We start from the raw sequence: 9,990 nt of genomic DNA on the forward strand, positions 1-9,990 counted from the left end.
CTGTTTCTGGATTAACAATCCGGCAGTAACACAACTAGGCCATTGCCTCCCATCTGTGCTATAAAGAGCGCATTAATAACTTAAGAGGGAAGCCACATAAAACTAAAGGAAAAAAACCAGGTAAACATCCAAAAGAGATCTGTTAGTTTTATTATATTCTCTCTTTTCTTTTGGAGAAGCTACCCATGATGCTGGATTCATCTGTCCAAAGTGGCCAGCTGCTGAACACCATTATAATTGTTTAATCCCTTGAAACTTCAGAACTACATCTAAACACAGTAATTGTGTTGCAATGGCATAGTTCTTGATAAAAAAAATAATGAATTTCCGTGTGACAGTTTCACACCTGGTGGTTAAACTGTTATAACCAGTTTAATCTATCATAAAAGCTCCTGGCATGAATCCCTGACAGAAAGGCAACCCTATAATCACGTTGTGCAAACTGCCTTTATTTGTTGTGGTCCACAACTGGCTGGAAATACTTTTATGTAGTAATCTTATGCTTTAGGTTCAAATGAAAACCAAACAAAATTTCATACATTCTTAATTTTAAGCAAATGTGTAGCCTGTGTTTTACGTTGTGCCACCGTGTCACCGTGGGCGGCACGGTGGCACAGTGGTTAGCACTGCTGCCTCGCAGCGCCAGAGACCCGGGTTCAATTCCCGACTCAGGCGACTGACTGTGTGGAGTTTGCATGTTCTCCCCGTGTCTGCGTGGGTTTCCTCCGGGGGCTCCGGTTTCCTCCCACAGTCCAAATATGTGCAAGTCAGGTGAATTGACCATGCTAAATTGCCCGTAGTGTTAGGTAAAGGGGTAAATGTAGGGGTATGGGTGGGTTACGCTTCGGCGGGTCGGTGTGGACTTGTTGGGCCGAAGGGCCTGTTTCCACACTAAGTAATCTAATCTAATCTAAAAAACTGTGATAAGTTAAATCCTTTTGTTATTTGGAGAGCTTTGTACCTTAGGAACAGCAAGTCCCTCAACTACTTATGCCTTTTCTGCCATTCAGCTAAATTATGATTTATCTGTTTACAAAACAAACTAGATTTATTCAGAATGAGTCCATTTCATTAATTTTAAATGATCCCAAATCCAGACAGCAATGCTGGTGGACTGATAAGTTTAGTAAGTGGTTGCTTTTATTTATTGAGGAACGTTTCTGAGGCAGAACCATGAACAGGACCACATGGACTACTTTTCAGCTATCACCTGAGACATGGGGTGATTTCCCCTTTGAATATTTAACATTGCAACTCGCACCAATTTACTTTATATCAGAACAAAGTAATTTTTAAACTTTGATATTCATTAGAAATACCAGTAGTTGTTTCTAAGGGTTCTTCTATTTATCATGTACTCCATTGTCTTTAATCCTCCCAAAATGCATTTTTCAGGATTAATTTCGATTTGCTGTTCTTCTGTCTATTTGACTAGCCCGTCTATATCGTGCTGAAGTCTCAGGCTTTCCTCCTCACTATTTATCACACCGTCAACTTTTGTGCCACCTGCGAACTTTAGATTACTTTACAGTGTGGAAACAGGCCCTTTGGCCCAACAAGTCCACACCGACCCGCCGAAGCACAACCCACCCAGACCCATTCCCCTACATTTACCCCTGCACCTAACACGGGCAATTTAGCATGGCCAATTCACCTCACCTGCACATTTTTGGACTGTGGGAGGAAACCGGAGCACCCAGAGGAAACCCACACAGACACGGGGAGAATGTGCAAACTCCAGACAGTCAGTCGCCTGAGGTGGGAATTGAACCCGGGTCTCTGGCGCTGTGAGGCAGCAGTGCTAACCACTGCTTCTAGATTCTGGATCATTAATATACACTACCAACAGCAAGGGACCTAGCACCAAACTCTGCGCTGCACCACTCTACACAATCTCCCTGTCACAAAAATGACCTTCAACTATCCCCTACCTTCAATCATTAATCCAGTTTTGGATCCAGTTTGCCAAGTTGCTGTGGATCTCATGGGCTTTTACTTTCTTTACAGTCTCCCATGCAAGATCTTGTCAGCAGCCTTACCAAAATCCATGTGTAAAATATCCAGGCATATTTCTCATCCATACCTTTAGTCACTCCTCTCAAAGGTTAATCAAGCGTACTAGCAGTGATCTTCTCCTCACAAAGCCATGCTGACAATCCTTGACTTTCAAGTGGAGATTAATTCTGTCGCTTAGAGTTTTTTACCAATAATTTCCCTACCACTGAGGTTTGGACTCACTGGCCTATAGATCCATGAATATTGGACCATATTAGTTGTCTTCCAGTCCTCTGGGACCCTTTTCTGTCCTGAGAGGATTTGAAAAGTAATGTCAGGACCCTAGCAATTTACTTCCTTGCCTCCCACAGCAGCCTGAAATTTATCTCATCCAGGCTTGAGGACTTTTCAAATTAAAGGCCACTGATACTTCCCCTCCTAATTGTAATTTGCTCATCACTGTCCTCTTCCTTTGTATCTACACCCTTCTCCTTTATCGTGAATACAGTAAAGTACTCATTTAAAACATCACCTATAAATTCTGGCTCCTCCCACAGTTTACCACTGAAGTTCCAAATGGGTCCCACTCTTTGCCTGGTTATATTCTTACCCTAATATACTCATAAAATGCATTTGGATTTTGTTGCCAGTGTTTTGTAATGCTCCTTCTTCAATTTCCTAACTTCTTTTAATAACCCGTTGCATGTTCAATACTCTTCTACGGCATCTACTGTTTTAAGCCTTTTAAGCTTTTTTAAATTTCCTTATCCAATCCTTTACAATCCTTAATATCCAGGATTCTGTAGCATGTTAGCTCCCACTCCTCGCCATTTACAAGAACGTGTTGGCCCTGCACTTTCATTATTTCCTTTTAACAACGACTACTGTTCTGATGTAGATTTTCTCAAAAACAGCTGCTTCCTGTCCATTTTGGTTTGATCCTTGTTCTTCTTGAATGCAACTCTCTTCCCACAATATCACCCCCATGTCTATTGTATTTCACTATTTACTGATGTCTGTTGTAATTCTTTTTCTTCAGTTCTTATGAAAGGTCATAGACCTGAAATGTTAACCCCACAAATGCTGCCTAATCTACTGAGTATTTCTGCATTTATTTCAGGTTTCCATCCCTTACAATATTTTGCTTTCTACTATGTTGCTATTACTTATAATTAAATTGTAATCTCATCAGTATGTATTTAGCAAACGTTCCTATGACAGCTAAAATTGTCTTACTCTTTGCTTTTATATCCAAATTTAAGTACAAATATCACCCATGCACTTTTGACTGATTAGATCATTGGTTATTCATCCATGTTTTCAGCTGTGTAGATATTTATTGCAAGGAACTTGACTTATTTTCTCTCCACTTCACCCTCAGCATTCACTAGGTGGACACAGCTCAGGCTGAAAGGGATGATGGAAACGTTTCTGAGAGATGCTGAGCTGCGGAATTTCCCCAATACTCAAATTCCTTTTGGGGAAGAACATGATATAACTGGCAGTGGGAAATCTGTGATTCAGCTCCAGAGCCCTCAGCTGTTGGAAGTTTATCACTTTACTGCCTTATGCCAGCTCTGAAGTGGCTTCAGGATCCTGTCATCACTGAACTAATTTCAGTTCCAGAATCAGCTGCTGCACATTTGTCAAAATAGCTCATTTTAGGCTCCAATCCAGTCATTTTCAGCACTTAGTAATTCTACTGTAATAACATTTGAAAATCATCAACGAGTGCGATTCATTTACCTGACTGATGTGATCAGTACTTTTCACTTTAAGCATTATGTTGCACTAAAATTCTATATTATTTTGGTTAGGTCTTTCATTATTTTAAATGAAATAGGCCAAATACAACAAACCGTTATAAATTATGAAGTGTTCCTGAACATTCGATTTTTATAGATTTATGCCTTACTTGCAAAGGGGTGTATTTAACATACGTGGAGAGAGAATTGCACAAGTTTGCAGATGACTGACTGTGCTGTGATAATATTCTGAAGTATTGATGCACATCATAACTTGCAGTTGTTACTTTCTGTGATACAAGTTTATTGAAGGAAATTTTTAAAAATCATTTTTATTTAGCTGAAACTAGATATAAATTAGGTGAAATTGTTCATTTCGTCTTTGATAATAAAACCAAACAAAATATTTTGCAAAAAGTTAAGGGATGGTTTTCTTCTGCCATTAACTACTTGGCGAATGCAGAACATCCCAAAGTTCAGTGCAGGTGGCAGGATGCAATTTCTGTTGTGAATGACTGTTGGAATATGTTAAACAACATCTTCCCATTTTAATACGCCCTTCACACTGCAAGCTCTTATGATCTGGCACGTGCTGTTGGATGAGAAGCATTAATGCAGATATTCCAGTCCTTTAATATGTGCACCCTTATGTTTTAAATACATTTCTTTCTAATAATGACAGTAGATTTATAATTTAATGCAATTAATCATTATAATCAATTTTGATTACCTAAAGAACTATGTAAATATTAAATATGTACAATGAGGTATTAATACATTCATTTAAAAAATCCTCCTGGCATGCTCCAGCTGTGGATGACCTTCTCCCCAGCTTGTGCGTAAATGATATTGTTTTATTTTCAGGCTTTCATGCAACAAAGTGGCTTATTTGATTAAGACAAACTGACCCTGGGCATGTAGGAAGGCTGTCCCCGCCTCATTTCCCTATCCTATAAGAACTTTCTTTGCTGACAAATGTCTTTACCTGTTCATTAACCCTTCCAAAGCCTCTCACCTCTTGCAGGCAAAATGAAGTGAAGATTAATATTTCTTGAGCCACCAGGTGGGTTGTGGGTGAATTTTTGATCTGGAATCAATTAGACCCACCTCTACAGTTGAAGGAAGATGAATCTCACTTAGCATAAGCATGTTCTAAAGGTATATATCATTTTCCTTTACTTATAAACACCAGTGATATTTCATTGATAACACACCTATCAATAGACAATCATGTCTTCTTCTTTTAGTTGCACATAGTTTATACCTTCAACCCCCCCTCCCCCTCCGCCGAGACTAAATATCTGGGCATGAAGATATTCAAATATAATATCTAACCAGCTTTAGAAGATCCCAGATCATAGAATCTCTACCATTCAGCCCATCCAGACCACATCGACCTTCTGAGGAGTATCTCACCCAGACCCACCCTCCTACCATTTGAGAAAATATTATAATAGCCTAAATTGGCTTGAAATAGATATGTACATAATTTGGATTTAATCAACTGCTTTAATGTGTTTGATAGAAGATCTCCAGCATACTTTATATAAATAGATATGTAAAACCCCAGGGTGCTATGAAAATAACTAATTTTCAGTAAAAGTAGCTAATGTTGTGATATAAAGAAATCAGTTGTCACACTGAGATGATTATAATTGCTTACTGCATGTACCTGAGACCTGTGACTTGCATCTTATTCAGCTCGGTGTCTTAGAGTTGGGTTGCTTCTGAATGCAACTCAAAGCAGGTGATAAACTTCATCCAGAACTTAGACAAATGAAGTCTGGTCTTAATTAAAATTCCAATAACTGTTTTAGTTCTTTATTTGCACTACTTACTTAAAATTATTGGAAAAAAAATGCTTTAGTATATAAAGCAACGCTGAATTATTAAGAGCAGACTCCATATATAAATTCCTTAAATAATTCGATGTTCATCTTGTATAAACATCATGCATCCCTTTTATGTCTGCAGTCACGGATTGATTTGTATTCAGATTTTACTTAAGATTCAATTTCCCTCTCAGGACTGATATTCCAAATGTTGCCCTTCATTCTACTCCACTTATGTCTCTTCCATCATTAGTGATTCTTCTGGGGTTTCCTGTCACTTGGCTTTACAAGGTCGAATGTGACTGCCTTTTAAAAACGCAACTCTATATGGGAGCAAGACTATGTGTTGCTGAAATAGACTGTTGCAGCAATGCATTCACATCAACCTCCCTGACCAAACTTTACACCGGGCATTTTGAGCTCTATGTATTCAAACTACTGACATTCAACACAGGAGATCATTAAGAGATGAAAGGAATATACAAATGCAAACTGAGGTAGCAGAATCAATTCAGCTCCTGCCTTTATGCTGGTGCATGTTATATTATGTCTGTAACCTTCAAGTCATGCCTTGTTTTATTAGACTGAAATAAATGGATCAATTTATACATTAAATCATTTGCAATAAAAGTAAATGGATCAATGGAATTAGTAGAAAAGTGTCTTTTGTTGCTCACTGATTTGTGATCCATTCTCTGCCTTTTTATCACCTTGTTTTAATCTATTGATTTTACTGTCCTGACAAAGTCATGTGTTTTAAACCCATCAAATAATTTTATTGTTTCAATTTCTAATAACCTAATTATTTTGAACTTCTTAATTTTTTTATATTCATTCACAGAATGAGGGCAACTCTAGCTAGATCAGCATTTATTGCCCATCTCTAATTGCCCAGAGAACAGTTAAGAGTCAACCACATTGCTGTGGGTCTGGAGGCATATGTAGGCCACACTAGGGTAAGGGTGGCAGTTTCATTCTGTAAAGGGCATTAGTGAACCACATAGATTTATCAGACAATCAACAACTTATTCATGGTAGTCATTGGACTCCTAATTTCAGAATTTAAAAAAAAATCAAATTTCATTATCTGCTGTATTGGATTTGAACCCAGAATATCACCTGAGTTTCTAGATTAACAATTCAGCAATAATACCATTCAGCCTTTGCCTCCCTGTTTATGTTTGTGGAATTGCTACATGCATTATGGTAACCTCATTAATACTTTTTTTTTCATTCAGTTCAGAACAGGCCTAGTGGTCAGGAGAGGTCAAATCACCCAGAGACAGGATTGTTAGTATTAAATGATCTATCAGAGACATTTAAAACCTGTTTCTGCAAAGCATTTAACAACCCTACATCCAGTTTTGATGAAGAGCTCTAAGTTTCAAAGTTCAACTGTTAATCACATCAGTGTTGTTATACAGAATAGTATATGAATGCATCTTTCAAAATAATGTGTTTTTTAGTGTGACCCTTGACCTCGGGTGATGGCGGTCAGAGCATCTTTCGAGAACAACGATGAGGTCAGCTGCTTCATCAAACTCACCAACACATACTGCCTGGTGGCGGTGGGAGGGTCCGAGAACTTCTAGTTAGTAGATAAGCCTGATGCCTGTTGATTATATTGCAAAGCCATGTTATGCAGGCTACAGTCTATCCAACTTATCTCATGACACCTGATTTTCATCTTAGTGACGGCAATTTTGATGTACCTGACAGTTCTTGACTCCAATTAAACATGAAGCCAGGGTACACGTGGAAATGATTGATTTTCTCGATGTCACAGTACTGGCAAAAGGAAACACAGGAGCAAAAGCTTCAAAATCAATGACCCACAAAAAACCATCACCCGAAATACATCTTTGAGATTAATCAAGTCACGGCTAATTTGTTTCTTTCACATTTTACTATGCCCTCTTACTGCTTCCCAGATCTTGATCTTGGATTGAAATTTAGTAATTGATGCAATGTTCTTTACAAAAGTGTCTGCCATGTTTTTCCTTATCTGATAGCTACCCCATAGCCTGAAGCTGGAGGTCCCATGTCCAATTACGAAAAGCTGAAGGGGCTCTTTCCTAAAAGTCTTGTGATTTGTGAAAATTTGTTACCTCATTGATTTCAAGTGTTCCAAGTTTAGTTAGCTGACTGTTCCTTTGCTGATAGGCTTGAAACTGTTTTCCCTTTCTTTTATTCCCTCGTGGAACATAGGTGTTGCTGGCTGGACTAGCGTTTATTGCCAGCTCCTAATTGTAGTTGAAAAGATGTGCAGTTTAGGTGGATTGGCCATGCTAAATTGCCCACAGTGTTCAGGAATGCCTAGGTTAGGTGCATTAGTCAGGGGTAAATGTAGGGTAGGGAAATGGTCTAGGTGGGTTACTCTTCGGAGGGTCGGTGTGGACTTGTTGGGTTGACGAGCCTGTTTCCAAACTGTACGGATTCTATTCTATAAAAGAAAAGATGGTGGTGAGCTGCCGCCTTGACAGAGTCTCGCGTACTGACAATGCCTTTAGGGAGGGAGTTCCAGGATTTTTACCCACTGACTCTGAAGGAACAGCAAGGTATTTCCAAGTCAGGATTGTGATTGGTTTGTAAGAAAACTTGCCGGTATTGCTGTTGCCATGCACCTGCTGCCATTATCCTTCCCATTGGAATTGGTCATGTGTTTGGAAGGTGCTGTGTAATGCTCTTTGGCGAATTTCTGCAGTGCATCTTATAGATAGCACACACTGCTGCTACTGAGTGTCTGTGGTGGAGGGAGTGGATGTGGTGCCAATAAAATTAACTGCTGTGTCCTGGCTGGCTACTCTCATTCAGGCAGTTGAGAGTACTCCGCATCACATTGGTAACTTGTGGTTTGTAGATGGTGGACAAGGTTTGAGGAGTCAGGAGGTGAATTACTCACTGTATTAATCCTAGTTTCTGGTTTGATGTTATAACTACTTTATTTATACAGTGTTTCCTGAGCTGTTTGGAAAGGGTAAGGTTGGAATTCAGTGAAGGCAATGCTCTTGATTGGTCAATTTTTAAAGTTAATTCTTGGGGTGTGTGTGTGTGGGTGAGGCTGGCCATTCAGCATTTATTGCGCATCCCTCATTGTCTCTTATTGGTAATAGTCTTTGCTTGGTATTTGTGTGGCATGAATGTTAACTTGCTACTTTTCAGATCAATCATTGATATTCTTTTCTTGTTGCATTTCAAATGAACTGCTTCAGTATCTGAGGAGTCATGAATGGTTCTGAACACTGTGCAATCATCAATGAACATTCGTACTTCTGACCTTATGATAGATGGAAGATGGTTCGGTGTATGACACTCCCCGTGCAACTCCTGCACAGATGTCCTGGCACTGAGATGATTGACCTTCAACAACCACAACCATCTTCCTATGTGCCAGATAATACTCCAGCAAATGGAGAGTTTTCCCCTGAATCCCATTCATTTCCAGTTTTGCTAGCACTTTGTCACGTTCGGTCAAATATGGATTTCATATCAAGGGCCTTCACACTAACCTCCCCTTCTGGTATTGAGACTTGTCAGGTTCCAAGAGATCAATTGTGTTAGGGGACTCTCCAGTCCGAGGTACAGACAGAAGTTTCTGTGGCCAGCAGCAAAAAAGCAGAATGGTGTTTTGCTTCCCTGGTGTCAGGATCAAGGATGTCTCAGAGAGGGTGCAGAATGTTCTCATGGGGGAGAGGGGCCAGCAAGAGGTCATTGTCCACATTGAAATCAACAACATTGGAAGGGAAATGGTTGAGATTCTGAAGGGAGATTACAGAGAGCTAGGCAGAAATTTAAAAAGGAGGTCCTCGAGAGTAGTAATATCTGGATTACTCACGCAGCAATGAGCGAGTGAAGGCAGGAATAGGAGGATAGAGCAGATGAATGCATGGATGAGGAGCTGGTGTACGGGAGAAGGATTCACATTTTGGATCATTGGAATCTCTTTTGAGGTAGAAGTGACCTGTACAAGAAAGACGGATTGCACCTAAATTGGAAGGGGACTAATATACTGGCAGGGAAATTTGCTATAGCTGCTCAGGAGGATTGAAACTAGTAAGATGGGGGGGGGGGGGGGTTGGGACCCAGGGAGATAATGAGGAAAGAGATCAATCTGAGACTTGTACAGTTGAGAACAGAAGCGAGTCAAACAGTCCGGGCAGGCAGGGACAAGGCAGGACTAATAAATTAAACTGCATTTATTTCAATGCAAGGGGCCTAACAGGGAAGGCAGATGAACTCAGGGCATGGTTAGGAACATGGGACTGGGATATCAAAGCAATTACAGAAACATGGCTCAGGGATGGGCAGGACTGGCAGCTTAATGTTCCAGGATACAAATGCTACAGGGAGGATAGAAAGGGAGGCAAGAGAGGAGGGGGGGGGGGGGGGGGGGGTGGCATTTTTGGTAAGGGATAGCA

At 40.0% G+C, this 9,990-nt stretch overlaps 1 protein-coding gene across 4 annotated transcripts in view; it reads left to right on the forward strand.

Annotated features, from left to right (window-relative positions):
- The window catches only part of stard3nl (STARD3 N-terminal like), a 34,389-nt gene extending 24,841 nt beyond the window's left edge, over positions 1-9,548 (forward strand). For 3 of the 4 annotated variants that reach the window (XM_043688789.2, XM_087986174.1, XM_043688790.2), the window contains one exon: positions 3,377-6,220. The gene's annotated coding sequence lies outside the window, so the exon portion shown is untranslated. Of the gene's footprint in view, positions 1-3,376; positions 6,221-8,784 lie in introns of those variants that run through there. The other variant, XM_043688791.2, reaches the window with a different exon arrangement.
- Positions 9,549-9,990: the final 442 nt, after the last annotated feature.

Source organism: Chiloscyllium plagiosum, unplaced genomic scaffold (genome assembly GCF_037043375.1).
Source record: "Chiloscyllium plagiosum isolate Xiang-an unplaced genomic scaffold, Cpla_swu_hap1 HiC_scaffold_4, whole genome shotgun sequence".
Taxonomy (NCBI): Eukaryota; Metazoa; Chordata; class Chondrichthyes; order Orectolobiformes; family Hemiscylliidae; genus Chiloscyllium; species Chiloscyllium plagiosum.